This window comes from Scylla paramamosain, chromosome 48 (genome assembly GCF_035594125.1).
Source record: "Scylla paramamosain isolate STU-SP2022 chromosome 48, ASM3559412v1, whole genome shotgun sequence".
Taxonomy (NCBI): domain Eukaryota; kingdom Metazoa; phylum Arthropoda; class Malacostraca; order Decapoda; family Portunidae; genus Scylla; species Scylla paramamosain.
Window position 1 is genome coordinate 3,366,021 of NC_087198.1, and position 18,281 is coordinate 3,384,301.

The 18,281-nt window shown below is 40.0% G+C and overlaps 1 long non-coding RNA gene across 4 annotated transcripts in view; it reads left to right on the forward strand.

Annotated features, from left to right (window-relative positions):
* The first annotated feature begins 1,022 nt into the window (after window positions 1-1,022).
* Window positions 1,023-18,281, forward strand: part of LOC135095259 (uncharacterized) — a 36,199-nt gene continuing 18,940 nt past the window's right edge. The window contains exon 1 of one of the 4 annotated variants that reach the window (XR_010264179.1): window positions 1,023-1,229. This is a non-coding gene — a long non-coding RNA (uncharacterized LOC135095259). The remainder of the gene's footprint in view (window positions 1,230-18,281) is intronic. The other 3 variants (XR_010264180.1, XR_010264176.1, XR_010264177.1) reach the window with 3 other exon arrangements.

Genomic DNA, 18,281 nt, shown 5'->3' on the forward strand with positions numbered 1-18,281 from the left:
AGGTTAGAAAAGTTTATGTGATGTTAGGTGAGGTTAGGTGTGGATAAGTGTAGTTAAGAGAGGTTAGGTTAGCCTAGGGGTGGTTAAGTGAGGTTAGTTGAGATAAGGTGTTGTTACTATATATAGATCAGATTATTTTAGGTGAGCTTATGTGTGGTTATTTGAGTTTATGTGAGATTAGGTGTGGTTAGATGAGGTTAGTTGATATTAGGTGAGGTTAAGTGAGGTTAAGTGTGGATAGGCTTAGTGACGTTAAGTGCGGTAAGTTTTAGTGAGATTAGGTGATTGTGGGAGACATTTGATTAGGATAAGTGACGTTAGGTAAGGCTAGGTGAGATTAGATGTTTTAGGTGTAAGGTGAGGTTAGGTGAGGATAGGTGAAATTAGTTGTATTTATATTAAGTTAGGTGTGCTTAAGTGAGGTTAGATAAGGTTAGTTGTGATTAGTTGAGATTAAATGAGGTTGGATGTGCTTAGGTTAGGTAAAACAAAGTTAGGAGAGGTTAGGTGAGGTTAGGTGTGCTTAGAGAAGATTAAAAGAGGTTATCTGGAGTTAGGTGTGCTTATTAGATTAGGTTTGCTTAGGTGAGGTTATGTGAGATTACAACAGTTTAAGCTAGGTTAAGTAACGATAGGTGAGGTCAGGTGTGATTAGATGTACATAGGTGAGGTTATTTGAGTTTAAGTGAAGTTAAGTGTGGTTAGGAAAAGATAACTGAGGTTAGATAAGGTTAGGTGTGGTTAAATGAGATTAGGTGTGGTTTCTTGTGGTTAGGAAAGGTTAGGTAAGATTAGGTGAGTTTAGGCGCAGTTAGATGAGGTTAGGTGGGGTTAGGTGTGGTTAGATGAGGATATGTGAAGTTAGGTGATATTAGCTGAGGTTATGTCTGATTAGGTGAGGTTAGGTGTGTTTAGGTAATTTTAAGTGATATTAGGTATAGTATCATGAGTATGATATTTATGAAATTATGCTTCTTGTAAGGATTGATCCCCATGCATGTAGTTCGTCATTTGCTCGTTCGCAGGCGTGGAAGCGTCTTTGTGATGGCTGTCAGGCAGACCTGAGCCAGTTCTGCCGCTGTACACTCCGTGGATCGTTCATCCTACTACTGTTTTATGTCATGTGACTACGTCTCTTGAACGCTTGGATTTGGTGGAGCAAGGTGGCCAGGGTGTGGGGCCAGTGCAAGTGATCTCAGGACTGCTTTGGGCTCCATAGGACCAGTGATGTATGTATAATTTATACTACTATGTTTTCACGTTGTATTTTACTGTGGGGTTACAGAGTTACGCGGTGTTGGGTGAGATAGTGTTATGATGAATATTCTCTATTGGTGTTACTTGTTTAGTTTTGATAATAGCACAGGTTTTTATTGTTGTGTGAATTTATGACGTGATTCAGGTTACGCAGCATGGTAACTGTCCGAGTGGTGACAAGTGTGCATATTTGAGGCGGCTCTCCAGCACTGCTTAGGACAAAAGTGGTGTAGGCTCATTGAATTATGTATACCTTTCAGCATTATGTTTCTTTCCGTATAATGATTATTATTTACATACATGTGCATGGTGAAAATAGATCATGGATTTGGTACAACATTTTCGCTTTTTCTCTGGTATATTTTACTACTATCAGCTTTGGGGCCATGTTTTGTGGTGTATTTATATCATTAACATTGTGAGTTTATTGATTTATTGTACTGGCCAGGATTACATTGTCAGTATCAATTATCTTATTGTGATATATTTATCAGGTTGAAATTAAACATTTGACGGCGCTCAGCCAGGCTACTTTTGTCCTACAGGTATGGTTAGGTGATAATAGGTGAGATTAGGTAATGTTAGGTGAGCTTGGGTGTGGTTAGGTGAGGTTATAAATGATTATTTGAGGATAGTTGAAGTTAGGTGAGGTTAAGTGAGGTTAAGTAATGTTAGGTGAGGTTATGTGAAATGAGATGATATTAGCTGAAGTTTGAGATGGTAGGTTGAGACTAGGATAATTAGGTATGATTAAGAGAGGTTAAGTAACGTTAGGAGAGGTTAGGTGTAGTTATGTGTCGTGAGGTGATATTAAGTTAGGTTGGATGAGGTTGAGAGATGTTATGTTTAATTGTCATTAGGTGATTTTATTTGAGGTTATATGGGTTTAGGTTATGTCAATTGTGCTTAGGTGTGGTTAGGAAAGGTTGTGTAAGGTTAAGTGAGGTTGGTAGTTGTTAGGTAAGGTTAGGTGTGGTCCGGTGAGGATAGATGAGGTTAGGTGAGTTTAGGTGGTTAGGTATGATTAGAAGAGTTTAGTTGACATTAGGTATGGTTAGGAGAGGTTAGATGAAGTTAAGTGAAATTAGGTGTGGTTAGGTCACAATACTTGAGGTTAGATGACGTTATGTGAGGTTAGGTGAGGTTAGCTGTGAATAAGTGACGTTTTGTGAGGTTAAGTGGGGTTAAGAGAGGTTAGATGAGCTTAGGTGTTAAAAGGTGAGGTTGGTTGGGGTTAGGTCAAGTTATGGGAGGTTAGGTGAGGTTATGAAAAAATAGGTGGTTAGGTGAGATTAGGTGTGGTTAGGAGAGGTTTCGTGAGAATAGGCAAGGTGAGGTTAGGTGTGATTAGGTGATGTTAGGAGAGGTTAGGTAATGTTAGATGTTGTTACTTGAAGTTAGGTTAGGTTGGGTTAGGTTAGGAGTGGATAGGTGAGTTAAGGTGAGGTTAGGTTTGGTTATGTGAAGTTAGAAGAATTTAGGAGTTTAAGTGAGATTAAATAAGGTTAGGAGACATTATTTGAGGTTAGGTGTGGTCAGATCAGGCTAGGTGAGGTTAGGTGTGATTAGGTGAACTTAGGTAAAGTTAGGTTAGGTTAAGTTAGTTTAGGTTCGGTCAGGTTAAGTGAGGTTTAGGTGAGGTTAGCTGAGGTTAGGTGAGGTTACATAAGTATAGGCAAAGTGTTACATATGGTTAGGTATGGTTAGGAGTGGTTAGGTGAGGTTAGGTAAAAATAAGTGAGGTTAGGTGAGGTTATCTGAGGTTATGTGAGGTTAGTTGAGGTCAGGTATGGTTAGGTGAGGTTAGGTGAGGTTAGGTGTAGTTAGGTGTGATTAGTGAGTTTAGGTTTGATTAGGTGAATTTAGGTGATTTAGGTGAAGTTACATTAAGAGAGTTTAGGTGAGTTAGGTATCGTTAGGTTAGGTTAAATTAGGTTAGGTAGGTGAGATAATGTGGGGTTAGGCGAGGTTAGTTGAGGTTAGGTGAGGTTATGTGTGGTCAGGTGTTGTTAGTTAATGTTATATAAGTTTAGGTGAGTATATTTCTGTTAGTGGTGTAGTTAGGTGAGGTTAGGTGTGGTTAGGAGAGTTTAGGTAATGTTAATTAAGGTCATGTTTCGTTAAAGGAAGTTAGGTTAGGTTATGTGTGGATAGGTCTCGTTAGGTGTGGTTAGGAGAGGTTAGGTAAGGTTAAGTGAGGTTAGGTGAGGTTATGATAGGTTAGGTTATGTTAGGTGTGCTTAGGTGAGGTTAAGTGAGGTTAGGTGTGCATAACTGACGTTAGGTAAGGGTATGAGAGGTTAGGTGAAGTTGGGTATGCTTAGATGAGTTTAGGTGAGGTTAGTTGAGGTTAAGTGTGCTTAGGTGAAGTTAAATGAGGTTAGATGTGCTTATATGAGGTTAGGTGAGGTTATATGATGTCAGGTGTGGTTAGTTGGAGTTGTTTAGATGAAGTTAGGTGAAGTTAGTTGAAATTATGTGTGGTTAGGTGGGGTTATGGGAAGTTAGGTGTGCTCTTAGGAGGTTAGGTGAAGTTTTGTGTGCTTATGTGTGGTTAGGTGAGGTTATTAAGGGTTAGGTGAGGTTAGATGAGGTTAGATAATGCTTGGTGTAGTTAGGTGTTATTATATTAGGTAAGGAGTGTTATGAGATGTTAAATGATATTAGAGAAGATTAGGTGAGGTTAGATATGTTTAAATGATGGTTAGATGAGGTTATCTGTGGGTAGGTGAATTTAGCTTAGGTTAGTTTAGTTTTAGGTTCGGTAATATTAAGTGAGATTAGGTGAGATTAGCTGACATTAGATGAGGTTACATTATATTAGATGACGTTTTGTATGGTTAGTTGATGTTAGGTGTGGTTATTTATGCTTTTGTGTTGTTAAATTAGGTTAGGTGAAGTTAGGTAAGGATAGGTGAGGGTAAGTGAGGACAGTTATGTTATTGAGGTTAGATGTAGTTAGGTGAGGTTAGATGAGATTAGCTTTTGTGAGGTCTCATTAGGTGAAGTTATGTGTGACTAAGTGCGATTAGGTGAGTTTTGTGAGGCGAAGTTAGGTTAGCTGAGGTTTGGAGAGGTTAGGTGTGGTTAGGTGTGGTTAGATGTTATTAGATGAGGTTTGACATGCTTATATGAGATTAGGTGACGTTAGGAGAGGTTAGGTAAGGTTTCGTGAGGTTAGATGTGGTTAGGAGTGGTTAAGAGAGATTAGGTGAGGTTATGTGAGGTTAGGTGTGTTTAGAAGTGTTTATGTGAGGTTGGTTGAGGTCAGGTTGGGTTGAGTGAGGTTAGGTGAAGTTAGGTATAGATATGTATAGTTAGTTGTGGTTAGGAGAGGTTAGGAGATAATTGGTGAGTTTATGTGAGGTTAGGTGAGTTTAGGTAAAGTTAAGTGAGATAAGAAGAGGTTAGACCAGGTTACTTGAGATGTTAAGAGATGTTAGGTGAGGATAGGTTAGGTAAGGTGAAGCTAGGTTAGGGTAGGTGTTGTTAGCTGAGGTTAGGTGTCCATAAATAAGGTTTTTTGAGTTTAGTTCAGAGTAAGTGTGCTTAGGTGTTGTTAGATGAAGTTAGTTATGCTTAGGTAAAGATAGGTAAGGTAATATGAGGTTAGGTGGGGTTAGGTTAGTTTAGGTGTGGTTAGGTGAGGTTAAGAAAGGTTTGGTGTGCTAGGAAAAATTGGAAACGGTTTAGGAAGGTTAGGTGTGCTTAGCTGTGGTTAGATGAGGGTAGGTGTGCTAAGATGAAGTTAGGTGAGGTTAAAACAGGTTTTATGAGATTATCTGAGGTTATGTAATGCTATGTGTGGTTAGGTTTTGTTAGGCAAGGTTAGTTGTGGTTAGGTGTGTTTGGTAGTACTTTAAGAGAGGTTAGGTGAGATTAGATGTTTTTAGGTAAGGTTAAGTGAGGTTAAGTGAGGTTAGTTATAGTTAGGTGAGGTTATTTGTCGTTAAGAGAAGTTACATGAGAATAGGAGAGTTCGGTGTGGTTAGGTGAGATTTCTTGAGCTTAGCTAAGTTTAGGTAAGGTTGTGTAAGGTTAACTGAGGTTAAGTGATGATAGGTGAAGTTAGACAAGGTTAAGTTTCATTAAGAAAAGTTAAGTGAGGTTAAGTATGGTTAGGTTTAGTTAGGTGTGGTTAAGAGAGGTTAGGTGAGGTTATTTGAGCTTAGCTGTGGTTAGTTTAGATTAGGTAAGGTTAGGCCACTTAGGTGAGAATAAGTGCGGTTATGTGAGGTTAAGACAGGTTAGGTGAGGTTAGTTTTGGTTATGTAAGATTAGGTGAGGTTAGGTGAGGTTAGGTGAAGTTAGGTACGCTTATGTTAAGTGAGATTATAGAGGTTATGAGGTGTTAAGTTAGGTTAAATTGGTTGGGTGTGGTTAGGAGAGGTTAGGTGAGGTTAGTTAAGATTAAGTGTGGTTTGATGTGGTTAGGTGAGGTTACATGTGGTTAGGTTTGGTTAAATGAGGGTGGGTTATGCTACGTGACGTTATTTGTGATTATTTGAGGTTATGAGTTAAGGTGAAGGTAGGAGAGACTAGGTGAGGTTAGGTGCAGTTAGGTGTGGTTAGGTGATGTGACGTTAAGTGAGGTTACATATGGTTAGATGAGGTTATATTAAGGTTCGCTGAGGTTAGGTGAGGTTAGGTGTGGTTTTGTGTTTTTAGGTGAGATTAAGTGACGTTAACTGAGATTACAAAAGGCTATGTGGGATTAGGTATGGTTAGGTATGGATAGATGTAGTTGGGAAAGATTAGATGAGGTTAGGTGTGATTAAGTTAGGTTAGGGAATATTAGGTGTTTTTAGGATAGTTTAGGTGAAGTTAAGTGAGGTTAGGTGTGGTAAGTAAAGTTAGATAAAAAGTAGGGGAGGTTAAATGAGATAAGGATGGATAGGTGTGGTCATGAAAGTTTAGGAGAGGTTAGTTGTGGTTAGGTGAGGTTAGATGAGTTTTGGTGAGGTTAAGTGATGTTAGGTGAGTTTATGTGGGGTTGGTTGAGTTGGTTGTGTTTAAGTGTGGTTAGATGAGGTTAAGTGTGCTAAGGTTAGTGATGTTAGGTGTTATTAAGTGAGTATATGTGAGGTTAGGTGGGTTTAGGTGAGGTTAGATAAGGTTTTGCATGTTCAGGAGAGTTTAGATTAGGTGTGGTTAGGTGTGGTTATGTGAGGTTAGGTGTATTTAGGTGTGGTGAAGTGAGATTAGTTAATGTTAGGTGAGGTTAGGTGAGATTAGCTGATGTTAGGTTTGCTCAGAGATTTAAGTGAGGTTAGTTGTATTTAGTTGTGCTTGGGTGAGCTTAAGTAATTTTAGGAGAGGTTAGGTGTGCTTAATAAGGTTAAGAAAGGTTTTGCTTGGTTAGGTGAGGTTATGTGAGGTTAGGCGTTGTAAGGTTTAGGTGAGGTAAGGTGATGTTAGGTGTGTTTAGTTTTGCTTAGGAAAGGTTAGGTGAAGTTAGTTTAGGTTAGGTTAGGTTAGGTGAACATATGTGAGTTTAGGTATTGGTAAGTGAGGTTAGGTGTGGTTATTTGTTTTTAGGAAGGTGAAGTTAAATGTTATTAGATGAGGTTAAGTGACGTTAGATGTGGTTAGGTGAGCATATGTGAAGTTAGGTTAGATTAGGTGATATTAGGTGTGTTTAGGAAAGGTTAGCTCAAGTTAGCTATAGTTAGTGAGGATAAGAGATGAAGAGAAGTGTGGTTAAGAGATGTTATGGAAGGTTAGTGAAGTTAATTTAGTTGAATTTAGATTAGGTGAGGTTAGATAAAGTTAGTTGATATTAAGTGAGGTTAGGTGATGTTAGGTATAGTTATGGTTAGGTGAAGTTAGGTAAGGTTAGGTGTGGTTAGATTAGGTTAGAATAGGATATTTCATGTTAGGTGAGCTTATAATGTTTCCCTCCTAGATTAGACTTACCTTTAGGATTAATGTTAAGTTTTTCCCCATCCCCTATGTACATTTTCAGTTTGTCAACTGCCTAAATAATAAACCGTTTATTATTATTATTATTATTATCATTATTATTATTATTATTATTATTATTATTATTATTATTATATGAGATTAGGTGATTTTATGTGAGATTAGGTATAATTAGATAAGGATAGATGAGATTAGGTGAGGTTAAATGAGGTTAGCTGTGGTTAGGTGATGTTAGGTAAGGTTATGAATGATTAGTTGAGGACAGTTGAAGTTAGATGAAGTTATGTAAGGTTAGGTGAGGTTAAATCAGGTAAGGTTAGGTTAGGTGAATTTTAAAGATATTAGGTAAGGTTTTGGGAGGTTAGGTGAGCTTAAAGTGATGTTAGGTCTGGTTAGGTAAGGTTGTGTGATGTTAGATTTTGTAATATGTGTAAAGGTTAGGTGAGGTTAAGTGAGGTCAGGTGAGTTTAGGTGTAGTTAGGTGTTGTTAGATTAGGTTAGGTGTTGGTAGTTGAGGTTAGGTGAGAATAGGTATGGTTAAGTGAGTATAATTAAGGTTAGGTGAGGTAAGTTAAGGTTTGGTGAGGTCATTTGATGTTAAATGTGGTTAGGTGAGGTTAGGTAAGGATAAGTGAGGTTATGTGATGTTAACTGTGGTTAAGTGAGGTTAGGTGATGTTAGGTGTGGATAGGTGAGGTTAGGTAACTTTAGGTTAGGTGTGAATAGGTGAGGCTATTTTTTCTTAGGTGTTGTTAACTTTGGTTTGCTGAAGTCAGGTGTTAGTATGGTTAAGTGAGGCTATAAGAGGTTAGTTAATGTAAGGTGAGTTAGGTGAGGTTAGGGAAGGTTAGCTGGGGTTAGGAGAGGTTAGGTGAAGATTGGTGTGGTTTGGCGAAATTAGGTGAGGTTAGATGTGGTTAGATGTCATTAGGTGAGGTTGAGTGTAGTGTGATTAGGTGAGATTAGGAACTTATGTGAAGTGAATTTAAGTTAGGTGAGGCTTGGAGACGATAAACGAGTATAGGTGTGGTTAGGTGAATTTAGCTGACGTTAGTTAATGTTAGTTTATGGTGGGTTTGGTGTGATCAGAGTTTAGGTGACTTAAGTGATGTTAGGTGTGGTTAGGTGAGACATTTCTGCTTAGCTGAGATTAGGTGTTGTTAGAAGAGGTTAGGTAAAGTTATTTGAGATTAGATGTAGTCAAGTGAGGTTATGTAAGGTTAGTTGTCCTTAGAAATCTTTAAGTGATGTTAGGTAAGGTTATTTGTGAGTATGTGTTGTCAGGAGAGGTTATATAAGCTTAGCTGTGGTTAAGTGAGATTAGCTTAGGTTAGGAAACATAAGGTGATATTAGTTGAGGATAGGTAATGTTAGGTATAGTTTTGGTTAGGTGAAGTTAGGTAAGGTTAGGTGTGGTTAGATTAGGTTAGAATAGGATATTTCATGTTAGGTGAGCTTATATGAGATTAGGTGATTTTATGTGAGGTTAGGTATATTTAGATAAGGATAGATGAGATTAGGTGAGGTTAAGTGAGGTTAGCTGTGGTTAGGTGATGTTAGGTAAGGTTATGAGTGGTTAGTTGAGGACAGTTGAAGTTAGATGAAGTTATGTAAGGTTAGGTGAGGTTAAATCGGGTAAGGTTAAGTTAGGTGAATATTAAAGATATTAGGTAAGGTTGTGGGAGGTTAGGTGAGGTTAAGTGATGTTAGGTCTTTTTCTTTTCTTTTTTTTCATGTAGGAAGGATACTGTCCAAGGGCAACAAAAATCTAATAAAAAAAATGCCCAATGAAATGCCAGTCCCATAAAAGGGTCAAAGCAGTAGTCAAAAATTGGTGGATAAGTGTCTTGAAACCTCCCTTTTGAAGGAATTCAAGTCATAGGAAGGTGGAAATACAGAAGCAGTAAGGGAGTTCCAGAGTTTACCAGAGAAAGGGATGAATGATTGAGAATACTGGTTAACTCTTGCGTTAGAGAGGTGGACAGAATAAGGGTGAGAGAAAGAAGAAAGTCTTGTGCAGCGAGACCACGGAAGGAGGGGAGGCATGCAGTTAGCAAGATCAGAAGAGCAGTTGGCATAAAAATAGCGGTAGAAGACAGCTAGATATGCAACATTGCGGCGGTGAGAGAGGGGGTGAAGACAGTCAGTTAGAGGAGAGGAGTTGATGAGACGAAAGGCTTTTGATTCCACCCTGTCTAGAAGAGCAGTATGAGTAGAACCCCCCCACACATGTGAAGCATACTCCATACATGGACGGATAAGGCCCTTGTACAGAGTTAGCAGCTGGGGGGGGTGAGAAAAACTGGCGGAGACGTCTCAGAACACCTAACTTCATAGAAGCTGTTTTAGCTAGAGATGAGATGTGAAGTTTACAGCTCAGATCATAAGTAAAGGACAGACCGAGGATGTTCAGTGTAGAAGAGGGGGACAGTTGAGTGTCAAGAAGAGGGGATAGTTGTCTGGAAGGTTGTGTCGAGTTGATAGATGGAGGAATTGAGTTTTAGAGGCATTGAACAATACCAAGTTTGCTCTGCCCCAATCAGAAATTTTAGAAAGATCAGAAGTCAGGCGTTCTGTGGCTTCCCTGCGTGATATGTTTACCTCCTGAAGGGTTGGACGTCTATGAAAAGACGTGGAAAAGTGCAGGGTGGTATCATCAGCATAGGAGTGGATAGGACAAGAAGTTTGGTTTAGAAGATCATTAATAAATAATAAGAAGAGAGTGGGTGACAGGACAGAACCCTGAGGAACACCACTGTTAATAGATTTAGGAGAAGAACAGTGACCGTCTACCACAGCAGCAATAGAATGGTCAGAAAGGAAACTTGAGATAAAGTTTTAGAGAGAAGGATAGAAACCGTAAGAGTTTAATTTGGAAATCAAAGCTTTGTGCCAGACTCTATCAAAGGCTTTTGATATGACCAAGGCAACAGCAAAAGTTTCACCAAAGTCTCTAAAAGAAGATCACCAAGACTCAGTAGGGAAAGCCAGAAGATCACCAGTAGAGCGGTGATCAAGATCAGATAGAAGGTTGTGAAGTGATAGATGTTTAAGAATCTTCCTGTTGAGGATAGATTCAAAAACTTTAGATAAGCAGGAAATTAAAGCAAGAGGACGATAGTTTGAGGGATTAGAGCGATCACCCTTTTTAGGAAGAGGTTGAATGTAGGCAAACTTCCAGCAAGAAGGAAAGGTAGATGTTGACAGACAGAGCTGAAAGAGTTTGACTAGGCAAGGTGCAAGCACGGAGGCACAGTTTCGGAGAACAATAGGAGGGACCCCATCAGGTCCATAAGCCTTCCGAGGGTTTAGACCAGCGAGGGCATGGAAAACATCATTACGAAAAATTTTTAATACGTGGCATGAAGTAGTCAGAGGGTGGAGGAGAGGGAGGAACAAGCCCAGAATCGTCCAAGGTAGAGTTTTTAGCAAAGGTTTGAGCAAAGAGTTCAGAGTTAGATGTGATAGCAGTGGTGCCATCTGGTTGAAGTAGAGGAGGAAAAGAAGAAGAAGCAAAGTTATTGGAGATATTTTTGGCTAGATGCCAGAAATCACGAGGGGAGTTAGATCTTGAAAGGTTTTGACATTTTCTGTTAATGAAGGAGTTTTTGGCTAGTTGGAGAACAGATTTGGCATGGTTCCGGGCAGAAATATAAAGTGCATGAGATTCTGGTGATGGAAAGCTTAAGTACCTTTTGTGGGCCACCTCTCTATCATGTATAGCACGAGAACAAGCTGTGTTAAACCAAGGTTTAGAAGGTTTAGGACGAGAAAAAGAGTGAGGAATGTACGCCTCCATGCCAGAAACTATCACCTCTGTTATGTGCTCAGCACACAAAGACGGGTCTCTGACATGGAAGCAGTAGTCATTCCAAGGAAAATCAGCAAAATACCTCCTCAGGTCCCCCCAACTAGCAGAGGCAAAACGCCAGAGGCACCTTCGCATAGGGGTATCCTGAGGAGGGATTGGAGTGATAGGACAAGATAAAGATATGAGATTGTGATCGGAAGAGCCCAACAGAGAAGAAAGGGTGACAGCATAAGCAGAAGGATTAGAGGTCAGGAAAAGGTCAAGAATGTTGGGCGTATCTCCAAGACAGTCAGAAATACGAGTAGGGTATTGCACCAATTGCTCTAAGTCATGGAGGATAGCAAAGTTGTAGGCTATTTCACCAGGATGGTCAGTGAAGGGAGAGGAAACCCAAAGCTGGTGGTGAACATTGAAGTCTCCAAGAATGGAGATCTCTGCAAAAGGGAAGAGGGTCAGAATGTGCTCCACTTTAGAAGTTAAGTAGTCAAAGAATTTCTTATAGTCAGAGGAGTTAGGAGAGAGGTATACAGCACAGATAAATTTAGCATGAGAATGACTCTGTAGTCGTAGCCAGATGGTGGAAAACTCGGAAGATTCAAGAGCGTGGGCACGAGAGCAGGTTAAGTCATTGCGCACATAAACGCAGCATCCAGCTTTGGATCGAAAATGAGGATAGAGAAAGTAGGAGGGAACAGAAAAGGGGCTACTGTCAGTTGCCTCAGACACCTGAGTTTCAGTGAGGAAAAGAAGATGAGGTTTAGAAGAGGAGAGGTGGTGTTCTACAGATTGAAAATTAGATCTTAGACCGCGAATGTTGCAGAAGTTAATGAAGAAAAAGTTGAAGGGGGTGTCAAGACACTTAGGGTCGTCGACAGAAAGGCAGTCCGACCTGGAGACATTTATGGTCCCCTCCCCTGATGGGGACTCCGAGGCTGGTGTAGGAGTCGCCATGATTTTAAAATTTTTGAGTGAAGGGTGTGTGTGTTATTAGGTGCTTGTAGTTTTGTGTGGAGGAAGAGAGTTGTCTTTAGAGGGCAGGCTGTGACTGCCCCCCCGTGTTGTGAGACATTAAGGGAAACGTTCAGTGAGGTCACAGCTGGGTTTAGTGATAAGTTCACAGCAACCCCTGAACAGTGCTTTAGACCTCACTGGGAGTAATTATCGTTTCGGCAGGTGTCTACTGTGGCTAGGTGAGGATAGGTGTGTTTCTGTGTGGTTTGGTGTGATCAGAGTTTAGGTGACTTAGGTGATGTTAGGTGTGGTTAGGTGAGACATTTCTGCTTAGGTGAGATTTGGTATTGTTAGAAGAGGTTGGGTAAAGTTATTTGAGGTTAGATGTAGTCAAGTGAGGTTATGTAAGGTTAGTTGTCCATAGGTATGTTTAAGTGATGTTAGGTAAGGTTATTTGTGAGTATGTGTTGTCAGGGGAGGTTATATAAGCTTAGCTGTGGTTAAGTGAGATTAGCTTAGGTTAGGAAACATAAGGTGATGTCAGATGAGGTTAAGTGAGGCTAGGTGAGGTTAGGTGTGGAAAGGTGTGGTTAGGTGAGGTTATTTGAAGGTCAGTGAGGTTAGGTGATCTTACTTGAGGTTACATTAGGTTAGATGTGCTAATGTGAGGTTAGATGAGGTTAGCTGTGCTTATGTTAGTTTAGGTGATGTTAGGTGAGGTTAGTTGAGGTTAGGTGTGCTAAAGTGTGGTTTGGTGAGGTTAGGTGATATGAGGTGTGCTTAAGTGAGATAGTTTAGATGTAAGTGAGTTAGTTAGTTAGTTAGCAGTAAGTGAGTTAGTTGATATTCGGTGAGGATCGGTGTATTTAGGCAAGGTTAAGTGATGTTAGTTTCCTTAAGGAAGGTTAGGGAAAGCTAGATGAGGTTTGGTGTCATTAAGAAAGGTTACATAAGACTATTTGAGGTTATGTGTGGTTAGGATTGGTATGTGATGCTAGGTGTGGCTGTTTGAGGAAAGTTTTTTTTTTAGTTGTGGTTAGCAAAGGTTAGATGAGATTATGTGAGGTTACATAATCTTTTTTTGTTTTGGTGAGATTAGGTGTCAATATATAAGGATAGTTGAGGTGAGGTGGAGGTTAAATTAGGTTAGGTGAGGTTAGCTGAGTTTAGTTGATTTTAGGTGAGGTTAGGTGATGTTAGGTATGCTAAAGTGAGGTTAGGTGACGTTAAGTATGGTCAGGTGTTGATAGGTCAAGTTATATAATGTTAGGTAAAGTTAGGTGAAGGAAAGTAAGGTTTTGTGAGGCTATGTCATGTTAAATGTCGTTAAATGGGATTAGGTGTAGATAGGCGAGGTTAGACGAGGTTATCTGAAGTTAGGCGATGTTATGGGAGGTAAGGTATTTTTAGGGGACGTTAAGTGAGGTCAGGTGTGGTTATTTGTGATTAGATGAGGTTAGATGAGTTTAGGTGTCATTAGGTGAAGTTAAGGACTTAGGTGATGTCAGGTTAAGTTAAGTGAGGTTAGTATATTTTATATGAGGTTAAATGTGGTTACATGACGTTAGTCGAGGTTATTTGTGTCTAGTTGATGTTAGGTGTGCTTAGGTTGAAATTGGGTGATGTTAAGTGAGGTTAGAAGAGGTTAGGTGAGGTTAGGTGTGGTTAGCTATGTATAAGAGAGGTTAAGTGGGGTTATAGGAGGTTAGGTGTGGTTAGGTGTGGTTAGTTGATGTTAGGTGTGGTTTGGAGTAGTTAGCTGAGGTTAGGTGAGGTTACACGTGGTTAGGAGATGTTGGGTGAGGTTAGGTGATGTTAGGTGAGCTTAGGAGTTCTTATGTTGGGTTAAGTGAGGTTAGTTGTGTTTAGGTGAGGTTAGGTGAGGTTCAGTGTGGTTAGGTAAGTTTATGTGACATTATGTATGTTTAGTTGGTGATAGGTAAAGTTAGGTGAGGTTCAGTGTGGTTAGGTGAGGTTAGGTGACCTTATGTATGGCTAGTTGATGATGGGTGAGGTTAGGTGTTGTTAGATAAGGTTAGGTGAGTAAGTTAGTTAAGTAAGGTTAAGTAAAGGTTAAATGAGGATAGCTGTGGTGAGGTAAGTTTTGGTGGTGTTGGGTATAGTTAGGTGAGGTTTTCTGGGGTTTAAGTGAGGTTAGGTATGGTTATGGTAGGTTACATTAGTTTAGGTGAGGTTATGTGAAGTTAGGTGAGGTTAGGTATGGTTAGGTAAGGTTAGTTGAGGTTATGTGAGGTTAGATGTGATTAAATGAAGTTAGTTATGGATATGTGAGGTTAGGAGAAGGTATGTGAGGTTAGGTGAGGTTGTGTGAGGTTAGGTGTGATCAGGTGAGGATATGTTAGATTAGGTAAGGTTAGGTGATGTTCCATGTCCTTAGGTGAGGTTAAGTGAGATTATGAGTGGTTAGTTGTGGATTGTTGAAGTTAGATGAGGTTAGGTATGGTTAGGTCAAGTTAAGTGAGGTTAAGTAAGGGAAGGTGAGGTTAAGTGAGGTTAGATGATATTACCTGATGTTAGGGTAGGTAAGGTGAGGGTATGTCATGTTATGTCAGGTTACTTAGGTTAGAAGAGGTTAGGTGAGGTTACGTGTAGTTTTCGTGATATTAGATGATGTTAGGTGTGGTTAGTAAGGTTAGGTAAAGTTAGGTGAATTAGGTGATGTTACATGAGGTTAGGAGAGGGTAAGAAAGGTTAGGTTAGGTTAGGTGTTGTTAAGTGAGGTTAGAGTTATGTGAATTTAGGTGAGGTTAGGTGAAATAAGATGTGCTTAAGTGAGATTTGGTGAGGTTAGGAGAGGCTAGGCAAGGTTAGGTGAGATTAGATGTGGTTAAGAGAGGTTAGGTGAGGTTAGGTGAGGTTAAGTGTATTTAGGTGTTGTTAGTTGAGAATATGTGTGTTTAGTTAAGATTAGGTGAGGTTACATGTAGTTAGGTGAAGATAGGTGAAGTTAAAAGATATAAGGGAAAGTTAGGAGAGGTTATGTGAGGTCAGATGTGGTTAGGAGAGTTTAGGTGAAGTTAGGTAAGTTTAGTTGAGGTTAGGTGAGATTAAGTGTGATTAATTGAAGTTAGGTGAGGTTAGGTGTGGTTAGGTGTTGTTAACTGAGATTAGGTGAGGTTAGGTAAAGTTAAGTGAGGCTAGGAGAGGTTAGGTGTGGTTATCTGTGATTAAATGTGGTTAAGTTTGGTTATGTGAGAATTGTTAAGGAGGTAAACATTTCACGCAGGGAAGCCATAGAACGCTTGACTTCTGATCTTTCTAAAATTTCTGATTGGGGCAGAGCAATCTTGGTATTGTTCAATGTCTCAAAAACTCAATTCCTCCATCCATCAACTCGACACAACCTTCCAGACAACTATCTCCTCTTCTTCAATGACACTCAACTGTCCCCATCTTCTACACTGAACATCCGCGGTCTGTCCTTTACTTATAATCTGAACTGGAAACTTCACATCTCATCTCTAACTAAAACAGCTTCTATGAAGTTAGGCATTCTGAGACGTCTCCGCCAGTTTTTCTCACCTCCCCCAGCGGCTAACTCTGTACAAAGGTCTTATCCGTCCATGTATTGAGTATGCTTCACATGTCTGGGGGGGTTACACTCATACTGCTCTTCTAGACAGGCTGGAATCAAAAGTTTTTTGTCTCATCGACTCCTCTCCTCTAACTGACTGTCTTCAGCCTCTCTCTCACCGCCACAATGTTGCATATCTAGCTGTCTTCTACCGCTATTTTCATGCTAACTGCTCTTCTGATCACGCTAACTGCATGCCTCCCCTTCTCCCACGGCCACGCTGCACAAGACTTTCTTCTTTCTCTCACCCCTATTCTGTCCACCTCTCTAACGCAAGAGATAACCAGTATTCTCAATCATTCATCCCTTTCCCTGGTAAACTCTGGAACTCCTTGCCTGCTTCTGTATTTCCACCTTCCTATGACTTGAATTCCTTCAAGAGGGAGGTTTCAAGACACTTTTTCATCAATTTTTGACTACTGCTTTGACCCTTTTATGGGACTGGCATTTCAGTGGGCATTTTTTTTTTTATTGATTTTTGTTGCTCTTGGCCAGTGTCCTTCCTACATAAAAAAAAAAAAAATGTGGAATTAACTAATGTTATGTGACTTAGGTGAGGTTAGTGGAGGTTAGGTGTTCTTAGGAGAGGTTAAGTAAGGTTAGGAGACGTTTGGTAAGGTTATATGAGGTTATGTGTGGTTAAGTGTGGTTAGGAGAGGCTAGGTGAAGTTTGAGAATGTTATTTATGGTTAGTTATTGTTAGTTGATGTTGGGTAATGTTAGGTGTGATTAGGTGTTGTTAAGAGAGGTTAGGTGAGATTAGGTGTGAAGTTAGCTGAGGTTAAGGGATGGTAGGTAATGGTAATTGAAGTTGGGTTAGGTTACGTGTTGTGAGGTTAAAAAATATTATCTGAGGTTAGGAGACGTTAGGAGAGGTTAGGTTAGGCTAATTGAGGTTAGGTGTGGATTGGTGTTTTTTAGGTAAGGTTAGGGTATGTTCAGTAGGTTTGGTTATGTGAGGTTAGGTTACTGGTGCCTCACCTGACTCAAGTGGTTTCCAAAAGACAGAAATTAATGGCTCACTTATAACCTCTTTGCATTTCTTAAGTACTCTAGAACACATTTGACCTGGTTCTGGTGTATTGAACTTTTTTTTTTATCCAATCTATCTCCTGTTCCACTATCTCTTTAGTTAAGGTAATATATGTCAGCTTCTTATTCTCATCTGCTCTAAATATCTGTTCACTATTTGGCATATCCTGTATGTTTTCCTGGTTAAAGACAGTTAAGAAATACTCATTCCAAATTTTACTAATCTCCCCCTCAGAACTAACCACCTCGCCATCTGCTGCCTTTAATGGACTTATAGTATCCTTATTCATCGTTCTGTATACCTGATAAAATCTCTTGGGAGTCTGTTTCCGCCAGGAGGCTATCTTTAATTCATATTTGCCCTTAGCTTTCCTCATTAACCTCTTGACTGTTTTACGTTAGGTTAGGTTACGTGAGGTATGGTGAGGTTAAGTATGGATAGGTGTGGTTAGGTTTGGGTAGAAGTTACGTGAGGTTAGGTTGGGTTATGTTTGGTTAGGTGAGGTTTGTTGTGGAGGTTAGGTGAGGTGAATCTATGTGTAGTTAGGAGACATTAGGTGAGGTTGGATGAGGTTAGGTTTGGTTAGGTGTGATTAGGCGATGTTAGGAGAATTATGTGTGTTTAGGTGAGGTTAAGTGAGGTCAGGTGTAATTATGTGAGGTTACATGAGGTTTTGTTATGTTATGAGAGGTTAGGTGAAGTTCGTGAGGTTATGTAAGGTTAATAGCGTTAGGTGAATTTACTTCAGGTTATGTAGATTAGGTGATTGCTAGAGGTTAGTTAGGTTGTTGTTGGAAGAAGTTATGAAAAGCTAGGTGGCGTTAGGTGAGGTTCGGTGATGTTATGTGAGGTTAGGTATTGTTAGGTGAGATTAGGTGAGGTTGGGTGAGGTTAGGTGTGGTTAGGTGAGGTTATGTAAGATTATTGTGGTTAGTTGAGGATAGTTGAAGTTAGTTGAGGTTAGGTTAGGTTAAGTGAGGTTAGATAAGGTTAAGTAATGTTAGGTGACATTTGTTGAGGTTGGGGGAGGTTAGGTGAGGTTAAGAGTGCAGACATTCCTCCTCCAGTCACTTGCACCAGTCCATCCATGTACTTCTGTCTTGGTCTTCCTTGTGGTCTCTTGCCTTCTATTTTACCAGTTAGAGATAGATGTTCCAGTCCCTCTCTTCTCATAACATGGCCCAGGAAGTGAATCTGTCTACTCCTAACCGTACTCATCAACTCTCTTCCAACACCCACCCCTTGCAGCACTTCTTCATTTGTTCTTTCTGTCCAAGATATCTTAAGCATCCTCCTCCAGAACCACATCTCAGCTGCTTGCAGTCTTTTGTTCATCTGCCTTTCTCATTGTCCAGGACTCACAGCCATACAACAAAACCGACCATATAAAACATTTCACAAACCTTTTACTTAAGAACATAAGAACATAAGAAATAAGGGAAGCTGCAAGAAGCGACCAGGCTTACACGTGGCAGTCCCTGTATGGAACACACCTACCTGTTTCCATCTGTTATCCCCATCCATAAACTTGTCTAATATTCTCTTAAAGCTCTCTAGTGTCCTAGCACTAACTACATGATTACTGAGTCCGTTCCACTCATCTACCACTCTATTTGCGAACCAATTTTTTCCTATCTCCTTCCTAAACCTAATTTTTTTAAGCTTGAACCCGTTATTTCTTGTTCTACCCTGGTTGCTGATCCTAAGAATTT